Raw genomic sequence first — 20,715 nt, 5'->3', positions numbered from 1 at the left:
GCTTCAGAAAGTGTTGCAGGGAAGATCCTGCACCGAGCGTCTTCGGACACTTTCTGAATGTCCATCTGAATCTCAAATTTATTCACATGCGAGACTGGGTCCCCATATCCATCAAAGTTCGGGAGCGTAGGCATTTTGAACTTGCTGGGAGTTTCGGCATTAGCTATCCTCTGGACGAAAGGGGTACCTTTCCTCCTGTCGTGATCGATGTAAGAAGTCCTTCCTCCGACCAGCTGTTGCACAGCCTGATTGAGTGCGTCTATCTGGGCTTGCACTGTGGCAGGAATTGCGGTGGCCTCTGTGGCTGGGGGGATGCTCTCGCTGTGCCTTTCTCGACGATCGTTGAGTGCATCTCTCAGGTCCTCCTCTCTTCTCCGTTGTTCGCTACCTCCGAGCCGGTTGAAGACATTATTTTGTTTAGGTTGCCCCCCAGCTTCTTGTCTATTCGGTTGGTCACCTTGAGGTACTTGGCTCCTGCTTTTACCTCCATTTCCGTTTCTCCCCTCAGCATTACCCTTGCCTGAGTCAGCCTCATTGTACCCATGACCATCTCTGAACCTTGACTGGCTGTGGTGAGACTGACTGTTCCCCCTGTGACCGTCTCTGGCAGAAACACCTCGAGCGTTAGAGGGTGGCCTGCGCTGGTCGCGGTATCCCCGTGCATCGTTATGCCGTGGGGGTCCACGGACCGCAGAGCCTAATTCCGAGTCTCTCCTGTTACCAGGAGGGTGGTGACCTCTGTTCGCTTGGTTTGGCCCATCGTTTTCATGGCGTCTAGGACTACGAGGCTGACGCTCGGCCCTATTCTGCCTTTGCTGCGGGGGATTACCTCGAGCAACCTGGGATGGTGGATTTGCCTCGGGGTCCAGTGGGACTTCGTCATGGGGCATCTGAGGCTGCTCGGGCCTTTGCGGACTTGAAGGATGGATTGGTGGGCTAGGATTGGGACCCGTCTGAGGTGGTCCATTTCCAGGTTGGTTAGGCTACGAGGCAGGTGTGGCTTGATTTCTAGCCAATAGCAAGGCTGCTTCGAGGGCTGCCATGGCCTCAGTCTGGCGGCGGTCCACCTCCGCTTGTCTCTCGCTTAACTCCGCCCGCTGACGGTCAAGCTCCTGCTGCTGTCGCGCCATAACTTCTGCGGCAGTCTTTTGATTGGCCTTCAGAGTAGCCAATTCTTCCTGCAACGCGCCCAGGGTTCTCTTCAGTGTTGCATCGTCCATTTCCTCCTCTTCAAAATCTAGTTGCGGCTCATCTTCCGCCATGCTTGCGGGTGGAGGAGGAGGTGGCGGATTAGACGGTGCAGCGGCGACAGTTTGGCCAGCTTTCCTTCCTGCTTTCGCCATTAGTTTTCTTAACAACAATGAATCGTCCTCTCAATGAAAGCACCAGAATGTTGAACCACGATTTAGCCAACTGACACAGAGTCAAAATATGAACGATATGGACAAATGTAAAGAGAATAATGTAATGACGAAAGTAAAGAAAACACAGTAATTTATAGTGGTTCGGCCCCAGGATCTGGTAATGACCTACGTCCACTCAGAATTATATTGATATGAAATCAGAAATGTGATCAGAGAACTTGGGTTCAATGAGTTTCAACACTTCTCACAAAACAATACAAATTTCCTAGAAGAAATTCTATATCTCTATGATTCAGCTGCCAAAAGTCATTTCCCTTGAGCTATATCTTGCTATTTATAGGCTCATGGAGGGTTACAAAATATTGTTACAGATATTATCCCCTGAATAATGGGATATCCAGAAGATTGCGTGAGATAAATTCGGGATTCACAAAGATCTTCCCATAAATCCTGGTCGTGGGAAAAACAGGCTTGTCCTGCTTCTGCTGTTTCTCTTGGTCGATACTCTAGCAAACGCCGTCCAGGTATCAACCACGTGTCAAGTGATTATCCGCCACGTCACAAATGCTAATTTATTGGATAACACTATGAAATAAAGCTCCAATAAGTTATCATGAATCTAACAAATAAATTTACTAACTTATTAATTCCTCGTGAATCTACTATAGACTTGGAATTGTACTCTTGAATTCATAGAACGCTCTATAACAAATATAGATACGCTATTAATTATCCATTGTTACAACCATAATTGTCACTCAATCCTCTATAGACAGTCTACAATGAGATAGGACTAAAATACCGTTTTACCCCTCATTATATTTTATCCTTAAAACACTTAGTTCCTTGTAAATGATATTTCAGCAAACTAATTTAATTACTGAAATGAGATCTCTATCATTTAACACCTTGAACCAAACTAAAAGGAAACCATCGTTTCACTTCTTCATCAGAAGCTATAGATGTTCATATCTATTATTAACACTCCCACTCAATTATACTACCGAGTTCCCAAGATGTAAGTATGGGCTAGTCCGTAGGGTAAGCTGGTAACGAACAAGTCAAAGAACTCAAATAATACAATCAGTTAGAATACTAACCACTCAGAATTGAGATTGAATTGACCTATGGTCAACTATATGATATGACTAGAATAGATAATAACGGTATGTTTACTTATCTTATCAACTGTCAATATCGGTCCTGTCCGATGTAACAAATACATCCGATCTTATCTACTTTGCTAATGTTCTGGAAAGAACATAACACTGTAATGTGTAAGTAGATCATATCGTAGATTGGCAAGTCAGTGTAAATCCGGTGCACTGACTAATTTTAGGACTAACTTATTTTGAACATATAATCATATTTATATTCCACTGTGATTACGTCACTATAAATAAGATTAGCTATATGCTCGGGATTTAATAGAAGTTTATATTAAACAAATAATCATGAAAATAAAACATGTGAGCAAAGTAATTGACCAAGTCAAAAAATGATTTCTATTATTTTATTGATAATAAAACGAGATTACAAAGAATTTGGGTTTTAATTAGGGCATAAAACCCCAACAATATATTATTATAATAATGATATTTTACAGCATTTGAATTTGAATTATATTAATATAATTAATAAATATATATTTTTAATTAGTTTTAAAAATATATTCCGTTAAATATTTTGAATATTCCGTTAAAGCTAACAAAACAAACCGTTAAAACAAAGAATTTTCGTTATCTACACACTTTTTATATAGAAGATATATATATATATATATGTGGAAGACTTCTCAATGGTTACTACCCATTGATGTGTACTAACAATTATGATGATGTGACAACATAGTGACTTGGTATAGCAAGTCACCAACAAGTAAATATTTATTTTCTATATTAATTTCGAATTTATTTATTTATTTTTTGCCATAATTAATGGTGTTTTCAACCAATGAGAAACACTAGTTATATTTAGAAATTGACATACATTTGAAAAATGAAAAAGTTTACAATATTATATTTTCATAATAAATACACATTTTTCATCATGTAACCCTTCCAAAAATTTGAAAAAATCAAAATTTATTTTTAGAAATATTAATTAACAACTATAAATATGAACAATTGATCTTAATCCAATGGTTTATATTAAAGTAAAGTAACTATTAAAAGTGCACCTATATATATATATATATTAGTCAATTGATACGTGTCTAAAGCTAATAGCCCGTTTATTAAAAATATATATATATTCGTTTTATATTCGTGCAAAACCCATTAATTAAAAAAAAAAGTTATTCCTTCTTGTTTGTTATTTTCTCTTTTATTATGATTAAAAAAATATATAATTTTTTAAGGTGATTCTTGTGAAAGGGTGTCACTTTCCCAACTAGTAAGACTTATTTTGTCACTTTCCCTACTAGGAAGACTTATTTTGTTTTCGGCATATAGAAAAATTATAGCGTAATTTTTTTATACAACATTGTACATTGCAGTTTTAGTATGCATCCTACAAATTTTTTAGAAAAATCAAAATAGTTTACGGTGCCGAAATCAAAGTTCAAAAAATATATTTTATACTTGTATAAAAAAACATGCACGTGTGCAACAGACTGTTTGAAAACTAATTAAAAATTAGTAGGATGCCTACTATAACTGTAATGTATACCATCATATAAAATAATTATATTATAATTTCTAAACATTCTGAGATGAGAAAAGACCCAACCCATAGGGGCTAAAGTTATATCCCTACCCTACAATTTTTCTAACCTTTTTAAAAAAAAAAAAAAAAAAACTCTCACCTTGCTTTTTTTTCTTACACGTACCGTTGTTTTTTTATTGCCACTTCATATTTAAAAAAAAAAAAACTATTACTTATCCTTTCTCGTGTAAAATTTGTTTGCACATATAATTTATTTTTTCTTCCACCTCAATCATAATCTATCAACATTTAGATTTAGATCTTCTGATGTCATATACCTTGTACGCCCTAAATATTCGCGAGTTATTAGCGAGCTGGAAAATAGCATAATTCAGTCCGCCACGTGTAAATCGTCCACCCGGAGCTGCTGTTATGAGTCTCCACCTCCCTAGCCCGAGATGATCAGAGAGTTAACAGTCTACTCGAAGGCAGTGGATCAGTAGTATGGATATCACGAGCTGGCGCTACATCAAGCTCGAGGTGTTGCATAGATTTGATACTCGAATCCTTGTAAAAGTTACCACGCAATGTAAACGTGCACATATCAGACATCACGTGTCTATTCCATTCCTGAATTCTTGGACACGCAGTATAAACGTGCGTGTTCAGGCATCCCATGACTGGTTTGGGCCATGCGGCCCATTATCCCCCCTTACCTATTGATTAGACAACACCTCATTGTCAGGTTTTAGGAATTAATCATCAGTGTCACAGAGATGACATGATGGGTAAGAAGGTCACGGGATGACCCCATTTACCAACACCCAAGTATCCTCTCCCTATAAATACCAAGATCCTGGGCGTTGCAAATGGCTGGCGTTCTTGTGGTAAAGAAACACTCTGTAAGGAATACTCAAGAGATATCAATAATATTGGCTGGTGGACTAGAATAATTTTAACCTTCGAACCACCTAAAAAGAAAAGGAGTGATAACCTTCCCACGATACTAATTTCGCCAGTTTAGAGTTACGACATTTTCATAGTACGGTTCACTATTTAGCACTAATCCATCCCGTTTATTCGTATTGTTATACCCAGATTTTGAGCCATGTTAAATGCAACCTTGAAAGCTGGATTCGCAACGAATGGACTCGTAAAGTTTGAAGTATGCTCCAGGACTAAATATCGAGCCTACAAGACTGAGGCGACCTCGAACGTGGTGGCCTCGAAATATTCACGATCTCGAAGGGTAGCTCCGAGACGCATCTATCCTCAGGAAAGACCTCAGATCAAGGGTTCCGAGCCTGACACACGTACGATCTCGAAAGCCATGTGACCTCGGGAGATGTCATTAGCTCGAAAGCTGATGAGAAACCTAGTAGAGTAAGGGCTTGGAGATATATGATAATGACCTTGAATATCTACAAGTGTTGTCTATAAGGGACGTGTTCTGCATTTATTATTGTAAATCCCATAAAATCATGGGATATTATTTGATTAGTTATACGCCCCCTGGTCTTCAGGGGACGTTTCCTTTTATATCGGATTACAGGCATTTAAAGCCATTTAATTTATTTACACAAAAAGAGTAACTACCCAAAATATGTGGGATAGTATTCTGCATCCTTCTCTATAAATAGAGAGGTCATGCACCAATGTAAATGACCAAAATTTTGAGTCTTGAGAGAAAACTCTGAAGAATTCATGCTAAAGAATTTTCAGAGATAATCTTGAGTTTAATAACAAAGACTCGTGGACTAGGCAGATTTAACTGCTGAACCATGTAAAAATCGTGTTTTGTATTGTCATATTTTAATCGGCCATTATTTGTTAATTGTTTACGTGCTCTTCTTTCACTGTTGACGAAAAACGGCGTCAACAGTTTGGTGCTTTCATTGAGAGCCTTAAGCATTCATCTTTGAAAAAGTCATGGCCACTAACAATCAGAACACACCTGAAGAAAATTACCCAAGACGTCCTGGAAAACAGCCAATGGAGAACCCGGATGTTGAAGAGAGAAGTGGGTCTTTTGATTCCCGGGGACCACCTCCTCCACCAAGAGATGAGGATATGTATTACAATCCTGAGCGGTATGTTCCTATTGTGGAACTTGAGAACCGACAATTGAATCAGCTGTTGGCAGAGGCCAACAAACGGAATGAGGAGTTGACAAGGATAGCCGCAGAGGCGCAGGTGGCTCAGCCCTCGCCTCTGCGCGAAAACCAAGTCCCTCCTCCGAGGGACGTGCATGTTCCTCCCCGTACACCCCGTGGGCGTCCATGAAAAGACGCTGCCACAAGGAGGCCAACTCAACCTCCGGCACCAGTAGAGCCATCCGCTCCACCTAGGCCCCAGAGGAATACTCGAGCTCGAGCCCCGGCTAACCCGCCTGTGGAAGTGCCTGCAGGAACTGAGAATAACCGAACCCCTACAGAGGCTCGGACTCAGATACCTGGGAGCGCACCAAATGTGACCGACCCATCTCGGGCAAATTCTGGACCCTCTAGGCCGCGACATGGGTGGCAGCCACCGTCGCCTATACGGTTCCCTCCATCACCCATAAGATATCCTTCGCCCCCTTGCAGGAACGCTCAACCTGTTCGAGATCAGGGCGAAGGGCGTATGGGGGGAAGACAAGGAATTGGGGAGGCTTTCCAGGAGCGGAGAGGCACCCCATCTGAGAAAAGTCAAACGTCTTGGTCTCGCACGGCGGAGACGAGACGACGTGGGAAGAATCCATCACGAAATAACCAAACAACGAGTTTTACCAGTGATGATTCCGGAGATACCAGGTCGGTCAGTAAGCATGATCGAGGTCGTAAGAATACTGGAAGCCGCAAAAATCGTCCCGACCTGTGAGATCACCTGAATCAAAGTCGGGGTAATGGTGACCAAACAAATCCGGACTTGAGGAATCGCTTGAATAGGCGTAGAGATCCCTTGCGGAGACGCGAGCCTGGGATTGTGATCGATGACATCCGATTCCAGACAATGCCTCTTGCGGACCCAGTCCAAGAAAGAATTGACCAGCTTGAAAAGGCTTTTAAGCTTTTGAAAAATGAGCAAAGGAATGATCGATATGAAGACTCTGACGAGGAGCTTGAACCGTTTGCTCCTCATATTTCCAATACTCCATTTCCTCAAGGGTTTCGGATCCCTCACGTCCCAACGTTTGAAGGAAAGACCGACCCGTGCAGTCACCTGAGCACATTCAACACCATCATGAGAGCCAGTAACGTGGGTTACGAGCTCAGGTGCATGTTGTTTCCAGCATCATTAACAGGACATGCCAAAAGTTGGTTCGAAAAATACAAGAGACACTCGATAACTTCTTAGGAGCAATTGTCTAAAGACTTTAAGAAGCAGTTCAAAGCAATGATGGGGGTCAGACCAGAGGCATCCACTTTGACTAACGTCCGACAACAGCCAGGCGAAACACTAAAAAGTTACTTAACGAGGTTTAATTTGGAAGTCGCCCGAGCTCGGGACGTGGATGACAGTGGGCACCTAATAGCTGTCCGAGCCGGCGTAATTCCGGGAAGTGCCCTTTGGGACGACATGCAAAGGAAACCAGTAAGGTCCATAACCGAGTTTAACAGACGAGCGCAGAGGTTTGTCAATGTAGAGGAAGCGAGGTCAACGCTCAATGCGACTTCCCAGCCCTAAACTACAACGATAAACGTCAACTCTGCCTCAACCTCGGCGGACCCAACAGCTCCAAAACCTGTCACGGAGAACCCCTCCAAGAGGAAAAAGAACGAAGGAATTAACCCCGAAGCCGAGGGAGGAAAGAAAAAGAAAGGGGAGAGATATTTCTCCGTGTATAGAGTATACACCGAGCTCAACGAGTCTCGGGAGAACATATACCTGGCTAATGAAAACCAGGTCCCCTTTAGGCGTCCGGACCCGATGAGAAATCAAAAATCCAAGAGGGACTCCAGTAAGTATTGCCGATTTCACAGAGACACCGGGCATACAACCGATGAATGTCGACAATTGAAGGACGAGATCGAAGGATTGATCTCGAGAGGTTACTTCCGGCAATATGTCAAAAACCAGAGTACTAGTCAGGCGGCCGCGAGCCAGAGAGTAGCCGCGCCTCCGACGACACTAAACAATAGTTCCCGAGCTCGGGAAGAAGACAGGCCCCCGCCGATAGATGGAGAGGATGTAATAACCATCTCGGGAGGGCCTCATCTCGCAGGAGTGGGCAAGAACGCCCAAAAGAGATATGTTAACGAACTGAAGACCGGGGACGGGTCTCCTTATGAACCTGAACCTAGGGCCCCAAAAAGCCAGAGGATTGAGACACAACCAATAACCTTCACTGAGGAAGACGCGTCCCATGTCCAGTTTCCTCACCATGATCCGCTGGTCATTACTCTTCAGCTGGCCAACAAAAGGGTAATGGGAGCTCAGTCAACATTCTTTACAAAGCAACCCTCGAGAAGATGGGACTCTCCTTTCGCGACCTGAAAGCGTGTGCAACTACTTTGTATGGCTTTTCAGGAGAAGGAACCGCCTGCATGGGATCCATCGAGCTCCCCGTGACCTTGGGAGACTACCCAGTCTCGGCAACCAAGATGATGGAGTTCGTGGTAGTAGACTTACCATCAGCCTACAATGTGCTACTTAGGAGACTCGCCCTGGTCGGGCTGGGGGCAGTTTCATCAGTAAGGCATCTGGCTCTTAAGTTCCCAACCCCTAGCGGAGTCGGGACATTGAAAGGAGACCAATTAGCAGGGAGGGAATGCTACAACATCTCCTTGAGAGGAAAGAAACAGACGAGCGCACAAGCACTTGTCATCGTACAAAACAAAGACTGAACGGTCTTAGAGATTGACGAAGAGATTGATCCAAGAATTGAGGAGAAAGTTGACCTCGAACCTTTAGAGGAGCTCGAAGAAATTCAACTCGAGGAAGCTGATCCCTCGAAGAAGGTGAAGGTCGGAAAACACCTCCAAGATGAGACAAAATAGCAATTAATTTGCTTTTTGAAGAAAAACTAGGATGTCTTCGCGTGGTCACACTCAGACATGGTGGGGATAAGCCCGAATATAGCAAGCCACGCACTGAACATAGACAAAAGCTTCCCCCCGAAGCAACAAAAGTGAAGACAGCTGGACGAAGACAGAAAGAAAGCACTAAAGGAGGAGGTTGACAGGTTAAAGGCAAACCGATTCATTAAGGATGCCTTTTACCCTGACTGGGTAGCCAATCCGATGTTGGTCCCAAAGCCCAATGGGACGTGGCGAACCTGTATTGACTACTCAGACCTCAACAAAGTTTGCCCAAAAGATTGTTTTCCGTTACCAAGGATTGACCAGCTCGTGGATGCCATTGCGGGGCATGGCCTGATGTTGTTCATGGATGCTTATTCTGGATATAACCAGATTCCCATGCATGCCCCGACCAAGAACATACGAGCTTCATTGCGGATAAAGGGCTATACTGCTATAATGTCATGCCATTCGGGCTAAAAAATGCTGGGGCCACATACCAGCGGCTCGTAAACATGATGTTTTCAGAACAAATAGGGAACAACATGGAGGTTTATGTTGATGACATGCTTGTCAAGTCTCAACTCAACAAGAACCATGTTGATGACCTCGAAGAGTGCTTCGACGTGCTCAGAAAGTATAACATGAAGCTAAATCCTCAGAAGTACACTTTTGGGGTGTCTTCAGGAAAATTTCTGGGCTTTATTGTAAACTCTCGTGGAATCGAGGCTAACCCCGACAAGATTAAGGCCCTGATTGACATGCCCTCACCTTGGAGGCACAAAGATGTCCAAAGTTTAACTGGCAGGATGGCAGCCCTAAGCAGATTCATCTCGAAATCTACAGATCGTGGTCTTCCATTTTTCAACTTATTAAGAGGAGGTAAGAAATTTGAATGGACGGAGGAATGCAAGCTGGCCTTTCAGGAGCTCAAAAAGCACCTTGCAGAACCACCCATCCTGTCAAAACCTGAAACAGGAGAAATACTGTACCTATACCTTTCAACCACCGAACACGCGATAAGCGCAGTGCTCGTTCGAGAAGAAGAGAAGGTGCAAAGACCCGTTTACTACATCAGTAAAAGATTACTGGGGGCAGAGTCAAGATACCCATTGATGGAGAAACTCGCGCTCAGTTTAATTCATTCATCTCGTAAACTCCACCCCTACTTTCAGGCGCATCCCATCCATGTGCTGACTGATCAACCGCTTAGGCAAGTCTTGTCTAAACCAGAAGCTTCAAGTCGACTTCTTAAATGGGCTGTTGAGCTCGGACAGTTCGAGATCACCTACCACCCAAGAACGACCATTAGGGCACATGCATTGGTGGACTTTATAGTGGAATGTACTGGAATAGCCAACGACGAGGTAATAACCACGGCCCACAAGCTGTGGAAACTTTACGTCGACGGCTCATCAAATGAAAATGGAGCGGGGGCAGGGGTCATTTTGGTTACCCCCGCAGGGAGCAGATTTCATTCTGCCTTAAGATTTGGCTTTAAAGCGTCGAATAATGAGGCCGAATACGAGGCTTTACTCGCGGGACTTCGTATAGCAAAGGAGCTCAAAGCTAGAGCTATACATTGCTACAGTGACTCCCAACTCGTGGTTAATCAAATCCTAGGAGAATACCAGGCTCGTGGTACAAAAATGGCAGCTTATCTGGAGAAGGCAAAATCCGCATTGGAGTGTTTCGAGTTTTACGCAATCGAACAGGTTCCCCGAGAACGGAACTCAAATGCAGATGCCTTAGCTCGACTCGCCACATCCACCGAAAATGAAGAGCTAAATGTTGTACCCATAGAACACCTATCAGCACCTAGCATTAACGAGCCAGAAGAGGAAGATGTATGTATGATCGACACAGAGCCTACTTGGATGACCCCAATAGTTGAATATCTCGAGAACGGAGTCCTTCCAAAAGATCGGAACCAGGCTCGAAAGTTGATGTATCAACTTCCCCGTTACACCATTTTGGACGGGAAGCTATACAGAAGGGGATATTCCATGCCGTTACTTAGGTGCGTAACCCCTCCCGAAGCTAAGAAGATCATCGAAGAAATTCATGAAGGATTTTGCGGAGATCACACCAGGGGTCATAGCCTGTCCAAGAAGATCATACGCCAAGGATATTTCTGGCCAACCATCAAAACGGATTCTTTTGAGTATGTGAAGAAATGCGACAAATGCCAGAGATTCGCCATGATACCTCGAGCTCCACCATCCGAGCTGACCATGTTGACTTCACCATGGCCTTTCGCGGTATGGGGGATCGACCTCATAGGCTCTCTCCCGACTGGCAAAGGCGGAGTAAAATATGCTGTGGTCGCCGTGGATTACTTCACAAAATGGACGGAGGCTAAACCATTGGCGACTATAACTTCAAAGAAGATCCTTGATTTCGTGGTAAAAAGCATCGTATGCCGATATGGGGTACCAAGGAAGATCGTATCCGACAATGGAACCCAGTTCGATTGCGACTTGTTCACCAACTTTTGTGAAAAGAACGGTATAATAAAGAGTTTTTCATCAGTAGCCCACCCTCAAGCGAATGGCCAGGTCGAGGCTGTAAACAAAACTCTCAAAAGTTCTCTGAAGAAAAATTTGGAAGAAGCGAAGGGACGGTGGCCCGAAGAATTGCCCCAAGTCCTTTGGGGATATAGGACCACAGCTCGAACATCAACAGGGCATATCCCGTTCTCTCTAGCATACGGCTGCGAGGCAATGTTGCCCATCGAGGTCGAAATCCCAACGATCCGAACTCAGATTTACGATCAAAGTTCAAACCACACTCAGCTCGAGGAAACCTTAGACTTGATTGGAGAAAAGAGAGAAGAGGCTCAGCTGAGAAACGCTGCTTACCAGCAACGAACTACCAGGTATTTCAACAAGAGGGTTCGAGATCGAAAGTTCGGAATGGGAGATCTGGTGTTGAGACGCGTATTCTTGGCAACACGAGATCCAGCAGCTGGAGTGCTCGGGCCGAATTGGGAAGGACCATACCAGATAGAGTCAATCATCCGTCCCGGTGTGTACAAACTTGCGAGATTGGACGGGAGCCTGGTACCGCGAGCATGGAATGGCGAACACCTTAGACCTTACTATCAGTAGTATAGGAAGAGTGTTGCCTATAACCATGATTTTCTCTGTATTAGTTTGTTTGCTTTTGAATTCCATCAAATAAAGATCTATTTCGTTCAATATATTATCTCTTTTTATTTTTGCAATCTCTCTTAATTTAATAACCTATGGTCACACTCATAGGATATTAAGGGGACATCGTTGGTATATATACCATCAGCTTAAAAAATAAAAAAAATACATAAAAGTATTTGGATATAACCAGATACGCGAGCTTAGATAGTTCGGACATAACCGAATTATCAAAAAACATAAAGTATTTGGATATAACCAGATACGCGAGCTTAGATAGTTCGGACATAACCGAATTATCAAAAAACATAAAGTATTTGGATATAACCAGATACGCGAGCTTAGATAGTTCGGACATAACCGAATTATCAAAAAACATAAAGTATTTGGATATAACCAGATACGCGAGCTTAGATAGTTCGGACATAACCGAATTATAAAAAACATAAAGTATTTGGATATAACCAGATACGCGAGCTTAGATAGTTCGGACATAACCGAATTATCAAAAACATAAAGTATTTGGATATAACCAGATACGCAAGCTTAGATAGTTCGGACATAACCGAATTATCAAAAACAGAAAACGTTTGGAGTTAACCAGATGTACAAACTTAACAGGTTTGGAACAAACCAGCCAAAAAACTAATCGACGATAAGTAGGAACCTAAACCTACTTCGGGATAAGTCGAGATCGAGGCTGGAATATCTTAAAGAAAAATAGTTTCGAACTCTTAACCTTGGAGTAAAAACCGAGGACGAGGAAAAGTAACTAAGCAAAATAGATATAACCAAACCATTCACATTACATACCATATAAGTACTTTCGGGTTCATGGTTAAAGTAATATCCGACTTTGATGAATAACGAGGTCGGAAACGGATAATTTGAACAAACTATGCATGAATGCATCGAGTTTCGAACCTAAATCCACACTATGTTTGTATGAATAAATAAACATAAATGATTCATCAATATAAAATGTGCAAAATATTTCGAGCTGAGAAATGTAAAACATAAAATAAATTGTATCAGCCCCGTGGGCATAAATTAAAATAATTACAAAGATAAGGGGAGGCAGCCCCAATAAATGATTTCCCCGAAATCAGATTTAAGAAGGAGGAGTCTCCTTGGCCTTCTCAGTATCAGCAGCACCGGACTCCTCAGGACGAATAGCATGACTATCCTTCTGGGCACCCTCCGAAGCGGCCTCCCGAGCAGCCTCTTCCTTCTCAAGCCGGGCATTCCACCTGTCAAGAAGTGTCGCCTCGTGAGGACCTAAGAAGCTGGTATCCAGGTCTTCGTTGTTGGCCCACATTTGGTACATGGTCGAGTCAACCACCTGGTCCTACTTCTCTTTATACTCAGCAAGGAGTCGAGCTTTTTCATCCTCCATAATGTCAAAGGTGGCGGCCTTTTCATCTTCGAGCTTCTTGTTGGTCTCCTGGAGCCGAGTGATCTCCTTCTTAAGATCCTCGAGCTCGGCATTCTCCTTCTCAAGCTCCTCGAGCTTAGCCTTCAGCTTCCCGAGCTCGAAGGCCATGCCCTCAAGCTCCTTAGCTCCTGCATCAAGCTTTGCATTGGCTTCCTTCAGATCATCGCTTGCTTTGAGGTGGAGATCCTTCACCTCCTGAGCATGAGACTTGCTCGAGTGGATCTCGTTGTTCAACTTATAGTTAAGCTGGGCAGTAAAGGCAAGAGACTGGCAAAGGTAGAAATCATCATTAGCTCTAGGACAGTGTGATTATAACCAAGAAGTAGGACTGCAGAAGGACACTTACCGCGGCAACGAGCTCGATACTCTTCTCATAAAGGACAGTGCAGTCTTGGGTGTCGTTCAAGCATTGCCATTGGGGAGCTTCGAGACTGCCAAAGCTCTGGCCGATTCGGGACATAACATCCGAGACCAGCGTAGACCCATGGGACCCAGCGGCATTGTCAACCACATATGCATCCATGTGGGTAGAAACTGTCAGCTTCTGAGCTCGAGAAGCAGAAGGCTTTCTAGAAGGTGGACCAAGTGTCGATCGAACCACTGCAGAAAGTTGGGGCTCGGTCGTGTTAGAGGCATCGAACTCCGAAGTCGATGTCACAATTGCGGCACCGACCTGCGAAGACGACGTCGTGATGGAGCCGGTAATGAGAGGAGCTGGGGGATGAGGTGTCTTCTCGGTCCTTTTGGGAACTTTGGCGGACCAGTCCACCTTTCCCGATGGTGCCCTGGGACGCTTAGTCCTTTTGGCACCACCGCTCTCGTTGATATTGTCAAGGTCGGAGTCCATGGCACCTGCACAGTTCCAATCGGAGTTAGACATAATGATAATAAGCTTGGAAAATATAAAAAAAAAAAAAAAAAAACCAAGTAAAGAAAAGACCTAACTGGAACTCTTCCCCGAACTAGAGCTCGGGGACCATGAAATTCCCCCATCTTCAGAAGAAGCAGGGGGAGTACCTTCCCTATAGGTGGGTGACAACCTCGAAAGGTCCCTATAATCGTTGGTCCCGTATTGGACAGCTATCTTGTTCCACACCTCGTCCGAAGTATACATGGTGTCATACTTCCCGAGCCCACTATCAAACCTATGAACACAGTCGTCTATCCAACTCCATATGTAGAAGTGGTATCCATCATATGGGCATGAGACTAACCTATTGGGTCTATGCTTTAGTAAGGTGGGGGACCACATTCTCGAGGTAAGGAGGGCTTTACCTTCATCCGAATCTGAGCTCGAGGCTTCATCATTAGCCTCATTCCCCGACGGCGGACTCCTTATGCGAACTGGAAGTGGGGGCCTCACCTCTCTCCTCGGAGGGAGGACGCTTGTGGGCAAAGGCACCTGCTCCCAGTGTTCATACTTTTTATTGGACCAGTTAGAGGTGGATTGGCCCTTCCCCAAAAGTCCGTATTTTCGGAGCTTATCCTCATGTAAAAGGTACAGGAGAGACCTCCTACCATGAGGGAGTTGGAGCAGGGTCTCCTTATGTCCCTTCATTGCCTCGTCAGGAGAGGGACGCTGAAAATTGGCTGAAAAGCAAGACACATTTCAACTAAGTACGGATCTAACAGCTAAAATCCCGAGCACAAAGATAACGAAAACTGGAATACTTATGAATCTGCCTGAACGAGTAGTGTCAAGACGGGGACAGACCGTCTGTCCAGAAGAAGGCTTTTTTGAAATCAGGTGGATGATTGGGATAGCTCGAAAGATAGTAAAAGCCATCTCCTCCCCGAGCTCGGGAGGGGTTGCTTTTCAGACAAAAGAGATATAAAATCTCCTGAGGCGAAGGCCCTTCCCACTCCAGCTCGTGGTAAAGTGACCTCAGGGCAGACAACACCCTGTAAGAATTGGTGTTGAGTTGGAACGGAGCCAACCCAACAAAATCCGTGAAGTCCTTGAAAAAAGAATTCAAAGGCAATAGTGCCCACGCCCTCATGTGTTCCTGGCTCCATGCCGCGTATTTCAGCTTGGCGTCACGGTCCCCGGGGGCGAAACAACTTCGTTCATGGGCGGCCGGAGCTCGACACTTCAAAGAACCTGACAAGCTGAGGCCATGGAGGGCCAAGATGTCAGTTATCTGACTAGTCGAGGTAACCGAGCTCCAATAGTGCTCGGCCTCGAACATTTCTTTCCTTGGCTGCGAGGACGAAGGCTCCCCCATTAGTGAAAATTGAAGTTCTCCTGGACTATACGCGATAGTGACCTTTAATGCGGGGTCGAGGGGAATCGGCCTAGGCCCTGAGTCGGATTCTGGATAAAGGGCCTCCCGAAGAGTTCTCCTCTTCTTCTCTATAACCTCGTCTATTTGACGGCGATAATGAGCTCGGATATCCTCCTGCTCGCGCGCAAGCTCGTACTCCCGAATTCGGCGTTGATTCCGAGCGAACAGCGACTCCGGGCTCGGGGTTTTTGGCGAGTAAGGGATTGCCAGCAACGACCCCCACCGTTTTTCCAGATTCTATGACATCTAGCGAGAAAGAAAAAATGGTGAGGGCCATGCATGCAAGAATTACGAGCTCGATATAGCAAGCTCGGAGTTTAGGAACAAAACGAGCTCGATACTAAAACCCTATAAAAAAGTCAGAACGTGTATTCTACGGGAAAAAGGAGGAGAATGGACATAACTTTTTGAAAATCCCGAAATATCAGGGAAAAAAGGTGGTGGTTATTCAGGAAAGGTAACATGGGGTATCGTGCATTCTTTAAAAACCAAGATTTTGTACCCAAATATCTTGGTGTGCAAGATACATCTTTTAAATTTTGAAAATCCAAAAATGAAGAAACCATGTTTGGGTTTGTTCTACACAAAAATTGGATTTGAAACCAAAGATTCAACACCTAGTATGGGAACGTAAATGTAGAAGCCTATTGATCAAAAATTTCTTAGCATATAATACTAAGGAAATATATCGGCGCATTCCAAGAAATAACAAGAACACTATGGACAGAAACTGGCATAAGGGAAAATAAAAATTGCACACTTACACAATAATGGCGATTGCAGAGAGATCGTTGACTGAAGGAGAGGCTGCAAATATGAGCTCACGGACTCGAACAAACCGGAGGTTCTTTGTTTTTTCGGCTGAGAGAACATGCGCGAGAAAGAGGTTCTCTGGGATGGCCTTTGGTTTCATCCTTTCCTTTGCTTTGTTTCTGATGCGTGTAAAATAAGAGGAAGAAGAAGACCTTGAACATATAAAGGGAGAAAGGTGATAAAGATGATTAATCTGGGCCGTTGGCCAGGATCTTCATGAAATCCGACGGTCAGGGGTCAATGACATGATGTGGCCGAAAAGATGGCAGACGAATGATCGTGGGCATGTTTCCAAGGTACTCAAGTACTAAAAATGAGCAATACCCAACTGACGCGTGTCCATTTTCAAGTGTATGATGGTACGGTTCCCGAAGAAAGTAGTTCAAAAGTTTCCTTCTCTTAGGATTCGAACAAATACTTTTGAGGGGGCAAGATGTTATACCCAGATTTCGAGCCATGTTAAATGCAACCTCGAAAGCTAGATTCGCAACGAATGGACTCGTAAAGTTTGAAGTATGCTCCAGGACTAAATATCGAGCCTACAAGACTGAGGCGACCTCGAACGTGGTGGCCTCGAAATATTCACGATCTCGAAGGGTAGCTCCGAGACGCATCTATCCTCAGGAAAGACCTCAGATCAAGGGTTCCGAGTCTGACACACGTACGATCTCGAAAGCCATGTGACCTCGGGAGATATCATTAGCTCGAAAGCTGATGAGAAACCTGGTAGAGTAAGGGCTTGGAGATATATGATAATGACCTTGAATATCTACAAGTGTTGTCTATAAGGGACGTGTTCTGCATTTATTATTGTAAATCCCATAAAATCATGGGATATTATTTGATTAGTTATACGCCCCCTGGTCTTCAGGGGACGTTTCCTTTTATATCGGATTACAGACATTTAAAGCCATTTAATTTATTTACACAAAAAGAGTAACTACCCAAAATATGTGGGATAGTATTCTGCATCCTTCTCTATAAATAGAGAGGTCATGCACCAATGTAAATGACCGAAATTCTGAGTCTTGAGAGAAAACTCTGAAGAATTCATGCTAAAGAATTTTCAGAGATAATCTTGAGTTTAATAACAAAGACTCGTGGACTAGGCAGATTTAACTGCTGAACCACGTAAAAATTGTGTTTTGTATTGTCATATTTTAATCGGCCATTATTTGTTAATTGTTTACGTGCTCTTCTTTCACTGTTGACGAAAAACGGCGTCAACACGTATAATTACCTGTTGGCGAAGAACCGCGTCAACATACCTTATATTAGAGTTTGTAATTTTTTGAACCCACAAAAAATATAAAGAAATTATTGTATGATGTAATATAAAATAAAATAAAAAATTGAATTTTAACTATGTATATTGAAAGATAAAGTAGAAAAGATGTTAGGAGTGCTCCCATGTAATGTTTATTGACATTTTATTTAAAAATTACAATAAAAAATGATTATCTTGATTTATTATTAAGAAAAAGTTTGATCTAATATTTTTTTATTATATATGGCAAATTTTATTAGTGTAAAAGTAGTTTGTACTAAATTTAAAAATTAACAAACGAAATACTAAATCTACTCTTTCAAACAAAAAGAAGAAGAAAGAAATACTAAATGTACATGAAGTTTAGTTGCAATTAATTATTTTTTCATATTTTATTTTTATATTAATTTTTATTTATTTATTAGAGAGATAGATAAAAAAATAAAGATTTATTAAAAAAATGCTAATAAAACTCACACGAAGACAAAAAAAATAAAATAATTGAAACTAATAATTATAAATCGAAGAAATAAAATAAAATAATCAAAGTATATAAATATATGTTATGATAAAAGTGAAAGTATTAAAAAAAAACAAAATTTAATGGGCACCTAGCCAAGATGATAATTGAGCAATATATATGTTAGATAAACATTAGTAGTGTTTATGTATATGTACTGTGTGAAATAAAAGTCAGTATAATTTTTGCAGCTAAAAGACATTATTGAGAAAGTAAATAAACATATAAAGATAAAATAGTTGATTAATTAAGACAAAATAAATAAATTAGTAAAACAAAAGAAAAAAAAAAAATTAATAAGACAAAAAAGAAGGAATAATAATTAAATTTATTCACAATTGTATCTCTTTTATATAATAAGTGTATTGATAACGAAAATTCTTGGTTTTAAATGTTTTTTTTATTTTGTTAATGTTAACTTTAACGGAATATTTTTATATTTAACAGTAGTTTGTAAATATTTAAACTTAAATAAAAAAAATAATTAAAAAATTAAAATATGATATTTTTGAGATATTTTACAATGATAATTACTTAAAAATAATAAATAATTAAACAACTTAAAATAATATATATTTTTAAATATTTTACAATAATAATTATTTAAAAATAATAAATAATTAAATAAATTAAAATATGATATATTTATAATATTTTACCATGATAATTATTTAAAAATAATAAAATCATACGTTTTATAACTTAAATAAAATTTAATTAAACTTAAACTCACTTATTAGAATAATATTATATTAAACATATAATATAATCTACTGTGAATGCAACAAATGATTTTTTTTTTAAAAAAAACTAGCAAGATACTTAAATTTAAAATATATGTATAATATATAATATTACATTAAATATATAATATATAATCTCTTGTTGTTACTCCCAAATTTAAAAATTAGAACAAAAATAAATAAATTATTTAATTAAAATAAGATATTTATTTCAAAATTTATATGATATTAATATAAATTTAATAAAAATAATTAATAAATAAAACTAAGCAAACGTGCATATTGCACATTACTTATATCTAGTATATATAAACTAAATATAAGTAACGTGCAATATGCACACTTGTTTAGTTTTATTTATAGAATTTATTAAATTTATATTAATGTTATATAAATTTTGAAATAAATATCTTATTTTAATTAAATAATTTATTTATTTTTACTTAAATTTATGTTTGTTTTAGTTTTTGAATTTGAGACTGACAACAAGAGATTATATATTATATGTTTAATGTAATATTAAATATTTTACTTGATTTTAAATTTAAGTTTCGTTTTTTCTAAAAAGTAATTTGTTGCTAATTCACATTAGATGATATTATATGTTTAATATGATATTATTCTAATAAGTTAATTTAAGTTTAATTAAATTTTATTTAAGTTATAAAACGTATGATTTTATTATTTTTAAATAATTATCATTGTAGAATATCTAAAAAATATCATATTTTAATTTGTTTAATTATTTATTATTTTAAAATAATTATCATTATAAAATATATAAAAAATATCATATTATAATTTGTTTAATTATTTATTATTTTTAAATAATTATCATTGTAAAATGTCTCAAAAATATTATATTTTAATTTTTTTAATTATTTATTTTATTTTAATTAAGTTTAAGTGTTTACAAACTACAGTTAAATATGAGAATATTCTAATAAATATAAAAATATTATGTTAAAATTAACATTAAAAAAATAAAAAACTATTAAAACAAAAAAATTTAAAATATAAATTTAAAAAAATTGATTAAAGTATGTATGTGAGAATATATACATAGATATATTTTTATAAAAGACAAGATAGTCAAATGAAATACTCACTGGATGTATAAATATGGGGCACTTCTATAGAACGGTAATTATTTTTGTCCGTATGGGTGGGGCAAATTTAGGTGCGCAGATGAACGATCAAAGAGATGATAAAATGTGGTGTACAGTTAAGTTACAGTGGGGAGTAGTGCATATATGTTTAACTTTATTAATTTACAAAAAAAAAAAGGTAAAAAATAGAGAAGGAGACCATCGGTGCCAGGGACTTTAGTTGGGTTCGTCTCATTAACACCAAGACTGATATTCTCACTAACAAAGGGAGCCAATAACACCATGTTAATCTCATGGGAAATCTTGGGAGTGATAGCCTCAATCACAGACAAAATAATCACCCTAGAAGGCCTACAAGACTTGAATAAGTTCTGGAAATAG

Source organism: Humulus lupulus, chromosome 8 (genome assembly GCF_963169125.1).
Source record: "Humulus lupulus chromosome 8, drHumLupu1.1, whole genome shotgun sequence".
In the NCBI taxonomy this organism is placed as follows: Eukaryota; Viridiplantae; Streptophyta; class Magnoliopsida; order Rosales; family Cannabaceae; genus Humulus; species Humulus lupulus.
Note: the sequence above shows the minus strand (reverse complement) of the source record.